At 35.8% G+C, this 17,101-nt stretch overlaps 1 long non-coding RNA gene across 1 annotated transcript; it reads right to left on the reverse strand.

The window, feature by feature from the left end:
• Window positions 1-687: 687 nt before the first annotated feature.
• On the reverse strand, window positions 688-16,862 carry LOC114470830 (uncharacterized). Its single transcript, XR_003674910.1, has 4 exons — window positions 16,721-16,862; window positions 1,124-1,149; window positions 1,012-1,058; window positions 688-899 (listed from the first exon to the last, which is right to left on the reverse strand). It is a non-coding gene; the product is annotated as an uncharacterized LOC114470830 (long non-coding RNA).
• Window positions 16,863-17,101: the final 239 nt, after the last annotated feature.

Consider the following 17,101-nt stretch of genomic DNA (forward strand, 5'->3'; position numbering starts at 1 on the left):
ACAAGGGGTCTCATAACTAGGTATTAGACACAAAAGGCGCATTATTAAACACGTTAATAGAGATGGGCAATATTATTGGCGGATATTTGCCATATATATATATATATATATTTAGTGTATTTTACAGTTATTTTAGGAACCGTTGTCATAAGCAATGCTAACAGAAAGCTAACACAATAGGAAAGTTAACTTTTTTTGAGTTATTTTTTTAAGGCTCAGTAATTGCGATTGATTGTAATTGAAATTTAGTAATTGAGAACATAATTGTAATTTACTTTCTGAGGATAAAAAAATAAAATAAAATAATAATTTCATTGTGAATGGAAAAAATGCTGGTCACTGAAATCGTAATTGAATTGTAATATAACATGGGTAATTGAAAATGTAATTGTAACTGAAAATTGTAATTGAGCCCAACCCTGCCATGTAGATTAGCATTAATTTGCACTTCTATTTTCTTAATTTTCACTTCTCCAAAAACCAACTTGCATAACAGGATAACACTTTTTTTTTTAAAAAAACATACTTCCCCCTTAAATGTAGCCCCATAATAGCATTAGCATTAGCATCTTGTCCTAGTCACGAGTGAGTGAATGCAACACAAGGGATGTCATCACAGTTCTAGCCCGAGGCCTAGCCATCATGTGCTCACAAAACAATGTTTTCCAACAATGAAGCTCACCATAAACTGCAGAGACTGTCGTACCGACGAGCCACTCAAACACCTGGTGATGTCCATCAAACAGGAGAAGAAAACGGGTTCATACTACACCCAACAAGTGTGGCTCCAGGCGAGGGATGAGCCTTCACAATAAGATAAGAAACCTTCACTGGCCACCCAATCAGGTGCTGGATTTCTCAAAGGGACAAAGTTATCTCAACCATCAAGACACTTCAATCTGTGAAACAAAAGTAAGTTGAAAATGATTCTCTATTCAGTTTTCATTAAAAAAAAAAATGCTTTATTTCATTTTCAGGGAGTTGGTCTTAGTATTGATTTACTGACCTCACCTTTGCTAAGTCCAACTCAGAGCTAATGTTGACCCAGGAGTGGAGATCTATATGGACAGTGCTTTTGTTAGTGTAGCAAAAAGGGATGGGTTGGTTTTATTCAAACATTTACCTTTAGGCTCGACCAGCAAAGAAAACCTGAAAAAAAAAAAAAAAAAATGCAGATAAATGTGAGGTCATCTTCATGTTACACATTATTACAAATCCTTCTGTATAAATAAAGATCTTCTGAAATTTTCTGACAACATTTCATGTATCAACTCAAAAGTATGGGTGAGGATGTAAGGTCACACATGGGTCACACACAGACTGACAAGTTTTACACAACTAAAACAGCTTGGGGTCAAATTGACCCCAGAGGAACACCAATGTTCAGCACATCAAAAAAATGTCATCAGAATGATTTTATGCTCAATCAATTGCATCCATCAAATTGAATGGGGTCAAATTGACCCCAAGGATAATAGGAGCAGTGATGTGCAGTCAGGGTAGGCAAGTTAGGCAGTGCCTACCCTAGGGTGAATTGACATTTTGATTACTTGTTCTAATTATAGTATAATAATAAATTATTTATTTTTCCATTCCCTATAGCCTACAATACCTATAAGTTTGAAAGTGTTAGAATTTTGTGCTTTTCACAGCCCAAATGACTAAACATCACTATTTCCTGGTACGGCAGAGACCCTGCACAGTCTCATTCCGCTGTAAGGCAGGAGGAGGCCACGCCCTCTCCCAATAGCACGTTGCTGCTCTGCCTCTGTTCCCATAGCGTGTATTTATGTGTTTGTGCATGCGCAGTCAGTTCCCCAAGATGAAAACCATTGACCGCGCTATGCTGAATGCTATACGCTCGTTCACAGTGCATTAGTGAATTGATATCACGTGGCCTGCTACGTTCTCTAGCGAGTGGGCGGGATAACACAACGGGAAGGATGACAGAGCTAGAGACGATAGAGAAACTTTCTTTTGAGGAAAAACGACAGCTTTTAAAAGATGGGCGACCAACACCTGAGTTACCAGAGGTTCAGCAAAGGTAAGGTCAGAACATTTTTCGTATGTTCCACAATGACTGGTACAAAAGGAAGGATTGGCTTTGTGGATGTGCCTCACGGAGGCTGTTCCGAGTTGTTGTTGTTGTTGTAGTTGTCATTTTCTCTGTGTTTCTGTGTTTCCCACACATACAATGGATGCGCTGCCTTGTCATGAGATATATCTTGTTGGGAGAGTATGGAGGATGGTATTGAATAATTGTTTATGTTTCTTTAATGGTGTTTTACGATGTTGATTTTGTTTGATTAACACTTGCCAGCAGAAACATATGGAATTGTCATTGGTGTTGACATTGTTGGTCTCGATTTGCAACGCCCTGCCTCCCCAACCCTAGTGCTCACAGCACGTCATTAAATAGGAGGGTTGATAAAGGAAAATAATTTTAATTATTTGAGCTGTAACTGCACTACTATTACTTTAATAACTGGTATTCAGACTTTTGTACACAAATATGCATCACCATGTTATTGAGCAGAACGATCGTATTGGCACAAGGATTATGTGTTAGAGTGAAGAGGATTTTAAAAACATATTACCAGGATGAATAATCAGATCAATTCAGAGCTCATTTCAGAGCAAACAACAGCTGAAGATTTGATTTCAATCCTATTAAATATGCCAAGGTGATTGTGATTAAAAACCCAAATAGGTGGGGAGCGATACAGCTGGGGGGCTAATAACGATTGCCAAAGAACCTGTGCAATGTTTTGCATTGAGTCAGGGTTGAGGTAAATTATAATTGTAATTGTGTATTTGATAATTCATTACCATTATGACAAAATCATACTTGTAATTGTATTTGAAAAAAAAAAAAAACTGTTACTGTTGTAATAATAGAGTTTTATTGAGTTCAGATAATTGACTTTGTAATTGTAAGTGGCATAGAAATTCTATAAAAACTGTCAGTGCAAAGGCATAAAAATGTACATAAGACCCTAAAAACTAGTTTGAATGTGATGAGCCTATTTAAACTGGGGAGAAAATGCAGTATGGCATGAATAATAACAAAAATGTGGGAAACACCACAATTTCGGAGGTAAGACAAAAAAAATGAAAAATTTCCGATTTTCTTTTTTCTGAGAAAAGGCTATCATAAGAGCCTAAAAAACATTTTATGCCACTTTTTATTAAAGGTTCAGTAATTGTGATGAATTGCAATTGAAATTTAGGAAATTGAAAACATAATTGTAATTGTAAATGTAAATGTCTGGTCACTGTAATCAGGGCCGGCCTTGGCACTAGGCAACCCAGGTGGCAACCTGGGGTGCCAACTGCTGGACTGGCACCAAATTGCACTCGCCCACCAAAAAAAAATGAAATAATAATAATTTAAAAAGGTAAAATAAACATGAAATACACCGTTTACAATCACTGTAAATGTTTTATCTTAATTAAATAATAATTAAATAAAAAATTATTTGAGGAAACCACAGATGCCTTTACAAGGAAGTCCAGACGTGTGAAGTTTTAAACAACATTAAAAATGTCAGTGATCATTTAGCCTGCACTTTATTTGCTGCTTACAAGCAATCTCATGCCTGTACTTGTTATTTTATTGAATTTTCTTTGATTTATTTTACCTCAATCATTGTATTGCCTTTTGCATGCGTAATAATTATTGTTCTATTCTATATTTATTATTATTATTTATATTGTGTTGTTTGCACATTCAATGCTAAAACCAAAAAACACAATAACTGTGTTCTTTGATTTTAAGACTTTTGTTATTGACTAGTAAAACCAAACAGGAAAATGGAAATATCTTTGCACGCAAAGTTTTAGATTTTAACTTTTGAGTCCACTGTTTTGCATTGCTTATGGATTTTGCACCATTGTTGTTATATATAATAAATACATGATAAATAAATACATAAATAGATAAAAATATAAACTTTTTTCATTAAAATAATTTCATTTGGCAGCAAAAATCCACTTTGTCACCAAATGACCTAAAGCCATGGATAATTGAAGACGTAATTGTAATTGTAAAATGTAATTGACCCCAACCCTGTCTGATGAAGTTCTAATCAGCAGCACATGTGAAGTCCAGAACCAACTGCTGCTCCGATGGGTTTGACACGCATTTTAAAAATAGAGCAATGTTTGTGTTAATGTGGATGGATCAAATAGCAGAGTTAGTGGAAGAGCAGGTGAGCCAACTGTCAGTGCGCTGAGGTCACTGCGCTGCCTTTATATGCTAATTGTTGACACAGATGAATGGAAATAGATGCACTTGACTGTCAGTGCCGTGTTTGTTGCCTTAAAGCATGCATGGGGTATATTTTTAGTTGTGTGTGTGTGTGTGGTTGTGTGTGTGTACGTGTGTGTGTGTAGAATGCGTTGCACACAGAGTGTATGCAGAGGGCTGCCACCGATTATGAGCATACATGATCCTCTGGAGGAAGACAATAATAAACACCCCCAAGATTCAGCAGGTTTTTTTTTTTTTTAATATATATCTTAAATTATGTCAGGGAAAAACATCCGAACATCGCACGAAAACCACAGTCGGTGTATAATGCTATCTCATAAAGCTACAAATCTCTTCAACAATATTGACATGGAGGGAAGCAGACAAACAAATATCAGCCCTTATAACATATGAAATACTTTAAGGTAACCAATTTCCAACCTGTCAATCAACCTTGGGGAAAAATGACAGACAGCCACAAGGAATCAATACGCCACAATTGAATTTTTAAGCTCCCAAACATGCTTCACTCTGCACCATAAAAGACTTTCAAATGTCATGCTGCCCTTTGGAAGCGGGTGGAGTCCAAAGGTTTATTTTATTCCCACCCCTGCAGTCTATTAGCAACAACGTTCCTCTTTACCACCAGGGAGAAAAAGGCAAGTCCAGATGCCTTTGCTTGTTTAGCTATGAGAGCCCAAGGACGACTCAAGGTGTGTGTGTGTGTGTGTGCGTGTGTGTGTGTGTGTGTGTGTGCGTGCGTGCCCTAACTGATATTTTAAGCAGAGGTGAAAGTAATGGCTTAAAGTAAAGTACTCACACTACTGTGATTGAGTTGCTTTTATGGGCACTTGCACTTTTTTTGGAGTATATTTCTAATTCAGTATGTTCTAAAATAAGTAAAGTCATTTATTGCATCTCTGCACCCAATCGTTACTGAGTAAATTACTTTTTATTTTTTGTTTTAAAATGATCAACGGACATTGTGAATCTATAAAAAATGAAATGACCAGACAACAATCAAATGCATCGCGTCATAGCCGACCAACCAGATTAAATGTAATGCACGACACCAAAACAACATTGAATGGGAGTTATTTTCTCAGTTTTAGAGTTCATAAATGTAGCCTGAGATTTTTTAATTCAATTCATTGGTGTTATTTTATGTTAAAAATTGTATGTTTTTACAAACTATTTCTTTTATACAGATGCCTTTGTGGAAAATAAGTTAAGTTCCAATTGTGAATTATTGCTTACTTTTTAAGTTTTTACATGATATTTTTACTGTATACAAGGGAACCATGGCAAGATTTATTACCAAAAAATAAACACGTGGGGATGAAAGTATAGTAACTTTTATTTTGGGTACTATTCAATATACCTACTTTTTACTTCTTTTAAAATGTTTTGTATAACTTACTTGTATTGTATTTGAGCACAATTGAAATGAAGTAACAGTACTTCTTGAGTAGAATATATCAGTAGTAATGCTAATGCTAATGCTAGGCAAATGTTAACGCTAGGTTAGTTTTAATGCTCGACTAATGCTAATCATAGGTTAGTGTTAATGCCATGCTAATGCTATTGCTAGGCTAATGTTAGGTTAGTGCTATTGCTAGGTTAATGCTATTGGAACCGTGGCAATGTTTATTACCAAAAATAAAAGTGGGGGGTGGTAAAAGTAACTAGTAACTTTTACTTTGAGTACTATTTAATTGAGCTACTTTTTTACTTATGCTTGAGTATTTTATGTATGACTTACTTGTATTTGGATTTAAGTACAATTTCCATCAATCAACAGTACTTCTACTTGAGTCGGAGATATCAGTACTAATGTTAATGCTAGGTTAAAGGTAATGCTAGGCTAATGCTATTGCTAGGTTAGTTTTAATGCTAGACCAATGCTAATCATAGGTTAGTGTTAAAGCTATGCTAATGCTATTGCTAGGCTAATGCTAAGTCAGTGTTCATGCTAGGTTATTGCTATTGGAACTGTGGCAAGGTTTATTACCAAAAATAAACATGGGGGCTGAAAATAACTAGTAACTTTTACTTTGAGTACTATTTAATTGAGCTACTTTTTACTTATACTTGAGTATTTTTGTATGACTTACTTGTACTTGAGTACAATTCAAATCCAGTAACGGTGCTTATCCTTGAGTAGGATATAACAGTACTCTTCACACCTCTGATTTTAATATTGTTGTACTCTTGTGTTGTCTTGTTTTATTTCCTTTTTTTTGTCTTTTTAAAACCAACTTACAAAGTCAACAACTCGCTAAACAACACACACTGTGATTTTCTTTACACCCTAACCATTACTGTAGTGGAAAATAACAGAGGGTGAAGCTATAGTGAGCCTTGCGGTCTTTGTCTATCACCTCATTTACAATACAGTGCCCTCCGCTTCACATAATCAATTAGAAGACGTCAGGGGCTGCTGAGGCACCCTACCAGTAACAGAAGTTTACATCAAACGGCTAGAGATGCTTTTGAAGACTCGCTTCATCCTTGAGAGTCTTCGTTGAGAATGCAAGGACAGATTTAGGCACTGATAGATGTGGTTCTGGCCTTTTTCAAGGTCTCGTCTTAAACGTATCAGCTTGCACTGCTGCTGCATTGTACTACAGTATTTCACTGCTAAGCTGTAAGTGGGGAAGTGATTGAAGGACGCTGCAGTTTGGACTGATGCAGAATTATCATAGTTAGAAGATATTTTCAGAGGTGAAAGTAATGGATTATTACAAGTACTCATGTTGCTAAAATTGAGTTGCTTTTATGGGTCCTTGTACTTTTTTTGAGTATATTTCTGAATCAGTCATTTTACTTTTACTTAAGTGCATCTTAAAAGAAGGAAAGTATTTAATTGCATTTCTACACCCAACTGTTAGTGAGCAATTTATTTTGTTTTGTATCATAATGCAATGTTAATTTTGCCTACCCAAGCAATGCTAATGCTGATAGTGCTAATGTTAATGTTAGGTTAGTGGTAAAGCTAGGTCAATGCTTATGTTAAGCTAATGTTGTTTGGTAAGTGCTAATGCTAGGTTGATGCTAATGATCTGTTAATGCTATTGCAAGGCAAATGCTTATGCTAGCTTAATGCTAATGCTAGACAAATGCTAATGTTAGGTTAGTGTTACTGCTAGGTAAATGCGATTGTTAGGCTAATGCTAATGCTTGGTTAGTGCTAAGGATAGGTTAATGCTAATACTTGGTTCGTGCTAATGTTAGGCTAATGCTATTGTTTGGTTAATGCTAGGTTAATGTTATTGTTAGGCTAATGCTTGGTTAGTGCTATTGATAGGCTAATATTAATGCTTGGCTAATGCTAAACCTAGGTTAGTACTAATGCTAGGCTAATGTTATTGTTAGGCTAATGCTAAATTAGTGCCAATGTTAGGCTAGTGCTAATGCTAGGTTAATGATATTGGAACCGTGGCCAGGTTTATTACCAAAAATAAACGTGGGGGGATAAAGCAACTAGTAACTTCTATTTTGAGTGCTATTTAATTGAGCTACACTTTACTCATACTTGAGAATTTTATGTATTACTTACTTGTACTTGTACTTCAGTAGAATTTCAATCAAGTAATAGTACTTATACTTGAGTAGGATATATCAGTACTCTTTACACCTCTGGTTATATTAGTTTATTTAGCTTTATTGAAAATGAGTATTAAAAATTATTTCAACCCAAAAGCCCTAAACTGTTATAATTATCTAATCATGGAGGACATTGTAAACTTGACTTTAAAGGAATTAGGAATGATATAAAAAGCACAAGTTTGACATTGAATGATTCATTGGAGATACCTACATTGAGTTGAGCAGATGCAAACTTCCTTAAATCGACAGGAGGTCATGTCATCAAATCAAAAAGCATTTTATTGCACAGCAGCTGTGTGCAGTATTGATTACCGGGCAGTTCTGAATTTTTTTTTTTTTATGAAGTGAGGAATTCTGGGTCCGTGTGAGACTGGCGCCAAATGAAGCCACCGCAAGACACGATGTGTGCTGGGCCAATTGCTGTTGGTGGAGATATCGTTGTGTCCCGTTCACATCCATGTGCCAACAGTCTGCCTTTATTTGATACGCACTCAGCAATAAAATACTCCGTTTGAGCTGCAACCAGATATATTGTTAATGGCTCGCTCAGTGAATGTCAACGCTGTGTGTTGCTGGAAGTCACCGTCAAAGTTTGTGAGAGTTCTTCACGCAAGCGAAATGGATAACTCAATAAAATGAACAAGATATGACACATTATGGCTGTAAATCATACGAATGGGCAGCTGCATGAGTGACACTGAAAAATTGTAATCTAAGAGGAACAGTTCCGAGGAAGCGTGTTCATTTTTAGGAGCAAGTCTAACTGAATGTGGAACTTACATCCAGAAATTGCCTTTTTTTTCCTCAACTTTTGTGGTTCAAATTAAATTTAACATCATAAATTGATGAGTTAATTGAAAATAAATGAGATAATTTGGTAAAAAAAAATTATTTTACAAATTGCACATTATAGTGAATATTTTACAATTATAAAAATAATAATAAAACGGGACTAAACTTCAATGATAGAACACTGTACAAAATTAATTACAGCAAGTTGATATGGACAAAAATCAGATGTTAAGCTTTGATTGATCGCTGCCATTCGTTTATTTTGTGGGTCAGTATTAGCTTTCCCAAGGCCGCGAACATACGACAGCGAACAATGTCTTACAAACATTGGTTAAAAAGATACCAAAGTTAAGGCATCCATATGAAGGACAACTGCTGTTTTTTTACATTATATTTAAGATAATCGCATCACTATTGTGAGTGTTTTACTGTCATTTTGTGAGGTTTTTTATACTTTTGTGCAGTACGTTTTTATATCGTTTTTGTATATTTTTGTTGACATTTTGTGTGTTTTTGTGGACATTTGTTTTTCTTGTTAGTTTGTATATTTTTTTTGTTTTTTCTGTGTATTTTTCCATCACTGTATTTGTTTTTGGTGTCATTTTAGGAGTTTACTTTTCAGGGACACACACACAATTCAATTGAGGGCCGCATGTTTCCCCTGGGCCGCCAATTGCCCATGCCTGTATTAAATGACACCAAGAACACACTGACAATATGAATACACAAAATGTGAACAAAAAAAGATCTATACTAAATGAATAAACACCAAAAATACAAAAAAAAAAAAAAAAAAACCTCACAAAATGACAACATAAACAAAAAAAAAAACAATAATGATGATAGGATTAGTTTTATTATAAATGCTAATGTAAATTCTCATAATGCGGCCCTTGAATCAGAAAATCACATTTTTGTGGCCCTTGCTGTGATAGAAGTTATAAAGTAAAGAGTAAAGGTTTAAGTGTAGCAGCAACACGACCCAGAATAAAACCATGGTTGTATAAGTGAGAACGATGTTGAAATAAGTTCCTAAATCTTCATGTATAATGCTGTAAAAACTGCATTTCAAAGCTAATAAATCAGCCGTGCTGCTTAGAATGAGCGTGGGGTGAGTGCAGATATGTTTTCTATTGTCTCAGCGTGTGTTCACGGGTGTTGATGACACAATAGCACGGCTGGCGTCTGGCTGGAGTTGTTGGTTGTTTTGTTGATCCCTCTCTGTCAGTGTCACAAAAAGTGTCATCAATCATGAGAGAGCGGAGTAGCAGACCACCCTTCCTCCTGGTCTCTGTGTTGGCTCTGATCGCTCTGTGAGGATTACTACTGTACGCAGTTTGGATGATGTCAGGCCTTAAAAAAAGCCCACCCATGGATCAGAGTCGGTTCCCCCTAATGAAAAAAATGCATTCATATCTGCAGTTGTGCTACTGGGAGGAGTGATTGGGAGTTACTGTGGTAATTTTGACAGCAAATTCTGATTTAGTGTTAAAATGCAACTTAGCTTTAGTAAACAAGTTCGGATGAACTAAGGCTGGGCCCGTAGAACGTCTAGCACAGCACGTTCCAGAGAATTCAGTCAAATGACTCGGTTCCTCCGAGTAAAAAAAGGTCTCTAAGAGGCTCTTGACATCGGCTCATGAAATATCCACGTCAAATTACAGACCGATTCAACAAGCATTAACAGAGGAGTAGCTATTTGAAAAATGGGGCCCCCGTGACACGGAAGGGGTAATGGGCCCCATTTTTATATTGGTGTGTGCCAATGATTCGGTAGCACCAACCGTCGTAATATTTGACTCACAAAAAAATGAGAAATCAATTTTCGTTTTTCTTATTCTTTTGGGGCCGCCCTAGGCGAAAATCTGTTTTCGGTGTCACGTACTGAGTAACCCTAACCCTAACCCATTCCAATAAACAAATAAAACATGTCTGTTCTCTTTGAAAACAAAAATGAATTATAATTGTTTTGGAAAAATTTATTTTCCGGTAGTGCGCATGTGCCCCACGCAAGAATGTGTGGGGCATTCATTAATTTATTAAGATATGCTATTGGTGACGCAGAGAGCCTCAGTCCTGTAAGATAATACAGGCTGTAATAAATACAGATATTTTTCATTTTAATGTTTATAAGAATTGAAGACATAAGTTTGTCCGTGTTTGCAATTGGTCAGACGCTGCAATCTTCGTTTTATGTGAGTGGACACACATTCAGGTTGAAAGTCACATACCTATAACAAATAACATTTTTCAAAGCTTCTACATGACCTACATGGCAATTTTTTTTTTTAGATTGAAGTAGGACCTTTAGTGGTTACCGACCATGTGAAATATATGGTACTGACTGACAAATAGTAATGTTTTAAAAACAGAAATCTGTAGTCTGCCTAAAAAACCCCAGAGATTTACATCAAATGTAAAGCCAATTCTCAATAGGGAAGGCTACAAAGGCAGGAATAATTGAAGTATTGTATGGACATCAACTGAGAGGGTTGATACTTGCTTTGTAGTACAGATTGCTCTGCGATTGTTTGGTTAAGTCAAACCCACTAACAGAGATATCATTAATATACATATCCAGCTTTGTAGTACACACAATAAATGTACTTCCGATTGGATCACTTACTGACTTGTCCCGCCTTCAACACAACCAAAGTAGTCGTGATTGGATACCTTCCAAAAAAAAAAACTTACTTCTGATTGGATTTCTTACCATGTGGAAAATAAAGTTTAGTTTTTATTAGTTAATGCATTTTTCCAATATATTTCGATGAAGTTTTTGTTTACACATATATATATATATATATATATATATATATATATATATATATATATATATATATATTTTTTTTTTTTAAATCAGTTGATGGCTGTACACTACACACTCAGTGAGTATATACTGTATATACTATATACTATTAGTATAATTAGTATGGTGAGCCCACTGAAGCATACTTCCAAGTTTCCCAAAATAAAAACCTGTAGCACACTGAGGCTAAATATCTCTGTTGATTCTCCAACTTTGAAAGTTCTGAAAACATATTTAGCGAGAAAGTGACCATGTAGAATATCAACATGTGGTCAGTTGATCCATAAAACTCACGGAAACAATTTAATTTTGAAATATCTGAGATTTTCGGAGACCCTCCATTGTGCTACTGACAAAACTTTCGGTTAACTTCAAAACAAGAGCCCTATTTACAAAAGCACTAAAAACTAATGGAAGACAAGAAGAGTTGCTTTTGTTTTGAAAAGAGGATGTTTGATTTTTAGCTTGAAGCTGGTCCCAGGACCATTTTACATTCCGCTAGCAATGCATCATGGGGTAGTTGAGTATGATTAGTACGCCCACCGCACCGTGCATACTTTAAAAATGTTCCCATATAGTATACTAAGGATGTCCCGATACAACTTTTTCATTTCCGATATGATACCGATATTGCAGACTTTTTTTTTTTTTTTTTTTTTTCTCTTTTCTTTAATGAAAAGAAACAAAAAATAATGACTCATTTTGTAGTGTGGAATGTTAGAAAAAGCTTGATCAAGTGATGTTACTCAAACAGAGAACAATATTCAGCAACAGTAGGTATGAGAAAAACCGACCCATTTATTAATAACCAATTGCTTACGTAATTTCTAACCTTCAACATAATATCTACAGTATTCTACAACTGAATAAAATAAATAAAAAATGAATTGGAAACAATAATAAATGAAAACGGAAAATCCAGAAATTTGAATCCAATATTTGTTCTCAGGCTAATATCGGACCAATATCGATATCGGATTGGGACGCCCCGATAGTATACATCTGGATATTTCTTGCAAACTCAATCTTTCCATACTATCTAATGTGAATGCACTACATACTAATTTTGACATCAATCTTAGTATGAGTAGTACATTAGTATGACATTTCGAACACAACCATAGTCTTGTTATTGTCTCTTAAAAGAATGGAGTCGACAAAAACCACGACAAAAAATTTTTGCCAAAAAAATTGACACTGCTGAGTTGTTGACTTATGTATTCAGTTGTATTCAAGATGATTGGGACACACAAAGATAACTTTCCAACTAACTACAATGAAAAACCACAAAAGAAACAAAAGCAGCAAAACCATGGACATCGACGGTCAAAAAGCCAAAGGTGGGAAACTGTAACATCTATCTTATATTCTAAAAGCAAAATCAAACCACTTAGCGTCATCGTTTTACTCCATTGGTGCTTCTGTAACAAACAGGATGAAGAAAAAGTAAAAATATTCACACGACCTGAGCCTCTCTGTACTGTACCAGGTGTACCGTCAGCTATTGCCTCTGACATTTGCTATCTGTTAAAAACATCTGGTTTTCGTATTCACTCTCTGAAGACGAGAAAGGATAAGATTCATAGTTTTTTTGGGGGGTAGTGAGAGGTCAAAAAGAGTAGTTTAGTTTGCCCAACTCCAACTCTGAACAATTCAGACGGTGTGCGTCCTTTTTTTGGAACAGATTATGTCATGTTTTGGTCCCGACCGCAAACTTCTTCCTCCCAGAAAGTCGTGTTTCAGCGAAACCACACCAGTGCATTGCTGTGAAATGAGTCGTCATATCAGCCGTTGGCTGACAGCGAGCCTTGGTCCTCCCCTCAGAGCTCTCTTTGGTCTCCTCCACTGCAGCAGAGGCTGTTGACAGAAGTGGAGACGGGCAAACACATGTTCCCCCCAAAACACAGGCACGGAGGCTGTGCTTCTTCTTCTTCTTTTTTTTTTTTTAAGAGGACACTGTTTGTGCGGCGCTGGTGTTTGATTAGGAGCTGTTTCATGGACACCTCTGCATCCCTGCTGATACTCTCACAGTAAGACATTTGCAAGCAACCTTCCCCTGTGCACGCAAACACAAACACACACACACACACACACAAAACAAAATAAACACTGAATTAAAAAAAGGCCTCAAAGCAGCAAAAGCCGAGCTGCTTATTTGCTGGCTCAGTAGTAAACATCAGGGTTGGGGTCAATTACATTTTTAAATTACAATTACATCTTGAATTATCCATGTCCAATTACAACTCAAATATGATTACGGTGACTGATATTTTTTTCCAATTACATACATTATTAGACTTTAAATCGTAATTTTTCCCCTGAAAGTCAATTACAATTACAATTTCAGTTACTAAAGTTCAATTACAATTAATCACAATTACTGAGCCTTTAATATATGAAAATATTGGTATTTTTATATATATATATATATATATATATATATTAATATGGTAAAATGATCCCAAGAAAACTAACAGGTGAACTTGATATGAAACATATTCTAATAATTGTTAACTACGTACAGTATGTGTAAGCCATAGAACTGTAACACGGTTCCCCAGGTTATCGTTTAATCAAATTGTAATTGACAGTTTTTATAGAATTTCTATGACAATTACAATTACAAAGTCAATAATCTGAACACTATTACAATTAAATGATGATTACAACAGCAACAGTTTATTTTTAAATTACGATTAAAATTATAATTACAACATGATTGTAATTTAATTACCAAATACACAATTGCAATTACAATTGACCCTAGCATCATTGCCTGACACCTAGAAGGTGATGGCTTTAGTCTTCTAGTTCACATGCTCTATTTCAGAATTTACTTTGAAATTTACTTTAATCACGTGTTTCGACTGCCAACTGTCAGTCTACCTCACTGGCATTTACTGATCGCTTTTGTGTGTTTTTTCGGGGTAAATGAGTACATTTCCTGAAAAAAGTTGTCTGAATGAATCAAACCTTAACACATTATTTAAAAAAAATGTTGTGACGATGTGATAAATATATACTAAGAGGAGAAATAATGACAGGTGTCGATACACTTAATCAAACTGACTAATAGACATTATAGCTACAAAAAAAAAAAAAAAATGCAGCCATAATTGACATTCCAATTGACAAATAAAATAAAACCAAGTACATTGTTAATCTGTGAAGCTCGTACGCTGCTTGTCACAAACATTCACGGAGCCCTAATGTCACACATGCATTCACAAGCCTGAAACCACACACATATTACACTGTTAGTTTCTAAAGATGCTCCTGTCGTGCTGCTGTTTCCTCCATATATCGCTGAAGGAAACACAAACGTAGTTTCCATTTCAAATATTTCCACTATGCAATCTGTCCACACAGCCATTGCCAAAGCAATTTGTCTCTTATAATTACCGTCCTGCTTTAATTAAGAAAACACCTCATCAAAAACACCATAAATAATTGCCTTTTACCGCCCATGACAAGCAAATCTTATCAGACCAACAAGATCTGTCAATAAACGCACATCTCCAACACAAGCATCATCACATATACTGTACATCCAACCATCATCATCAGTGAACACATGGACACGTTGGAGTTGGTGTAGTTTGATGCTCCATTGCTCCAGTCACATGAAACAAACTACTCTAATACAAACAGTGTTGTTTGAATGGTTCTTTTATATAGTGGGAGGCCTTTGCATGTGAGCCTACAGATTAAGTCAGCTTGCAATGTATTTGTGCATGGATTACACGCTGCTAGCGTTTCAGGGACTGTTTCACGGGCTGGTTTTGCTGATGATGGATGTAGCTGATAATGTATATATAAAAAACAAAGCAAAAAAAAAAAAAATACATTGTTTTTATGCTTTGATATATTAAATTACATATTTGGTATATTAAATGAGCATAACAACATAACTAAACAAAATCATGTCACACTGGGTTACACATAGACGTAGTGTAACCCTTATAATCAATTAATCACTGATCTTTTTATAAAATATTGAAATTTGATTTAATCTTCACTGTAAACACTTTCTTATTGACAGTGTGGGAAAAACATTTTGTATTGCATTGTGGGATGTAGAGTTCTATAGCCCATGTGTCTAACTCAAGGTCCAGGGGCCTAATTGTGTAAATCACCAACTGATTCAGTTATAGACATCTCAGTACCTCCAAATACACAAATTAAATGAAACTATGCATGTTTTTTTTCAGTTCTCACAGTTTTCCTACTCTAATTTCAAATTTTAACTGGCGGCATGGGGTCCCCACGTGCCCCTAGAGGTCTAATTTTGTGCAGCCCCCAAATATTGTATTTCAAGAAGTTGGAAGGATTATATAGCCCAGCATAATACACAAAATGACACCCAAAACACACAAATCCACAGCAAAAGGCAAAAAAGTACACAAAAACACACAAAACAATTGGAAAAATACACAAAATGACAATAAAGACACACACAACCACTTAAACAAACAAAATGGCTACAAAAACACAAAAAACAACACATTACAGAATATCTCCAAAGACACACAGACTGTCCACAAAATCTCACAAAATGGAAGAAAATTACAGAAATCGGTCGCAAAAATGCAGAAAATGTTAGAAAAGTACACAATTACAACAAGAACACAAATAAATAACAAAAACACATATAGTGACTCCAAAAACACAAAACTGACAAAAAAACCAAACCAGACAAAGACAAAAAAAAAAAGATTAATGCACAGTCATTATTGGTCATTATTCTAAATGCTGACATGAATGTTGATATTGTGGCCCTTGGATCAGATACAATCACATTTTTTTGTGGCCCCGCTGTGATATAGTTGCCCATCCCTGCTATCTATGTGAACACACTACATACTAATTTTGACGTCAGACTTAGTAGGAGTAGTATGTATGTTAGTATGCAATTTTGAACGCAGCCATTATCTGTCATCATGTTTGATAAAAAAAAAAATAAAATAAATAAAAAACATTCAATCCTCTGCATGTCACGCTTCATCACACAAGACTAAAATCTCTTGACCCACCCCTCATATGTAATTATCTATTTCTCATTAACTGATATTCTTAATGTTTTTAACCTACTTTTTTGACTGAACTCAGGCAAGTTTGCCCCCCCCAGCCCCCTTTCGCGCCATGTCTCCTTATTTCCATGCATGCTGCACAAATTCATCACCGATTCCATTTGAAAGCCAAAAACAAGCTTTTTTTGGTTATGAGTCAGGCTTGGGTAAATGGATTTTCCATCTTACTGTGAGAGAGGAGTATCTTTCCTGTTCTGCCTGTGATTTGAAGGTACAGACAGTCTAGCGGAGTGAAAGCTCTGCTGGCACCCATCGTACGGACAGTGTCGCCTCAAACCCCAGAGGGATTTCACTTGTGTGTCCTCTTTGTTCAGCACGATCCAGCGGCATCTGGCAATAGTCAGTCTTCCCTTTATGGAGACAAGTGTGTTGCGTGATCAGGTTTCTCAAGCCTCATTTATAAAGTTAGGTGATGCATCACTGTTATTAGACTCTTCTCTTTACAGACATAGAAAAGGGTGGGAGGCAGATATATGGTGAGGAAAAGAAGCAGAGGAAGAGAATGACGTAGTGTGGGGGGGAGAAAAAGAGGAAAATGCAGGAAAAGGG

Source organism: Gouania willdenowi, chromosome 10 (genome assembly GCF_900634775.1).
Source record: "Gouania willdenowi chromosome 10, fGouWil2.1, whole genome shotgun sequence".
Taxonomy (NCBI): domain Eukaryota; kingdom Metazoa; phylum Chordata; class Actinopteri; order Blenniiformes; family Gobiesocidae; genus Gouania; species Gouania willdenowi.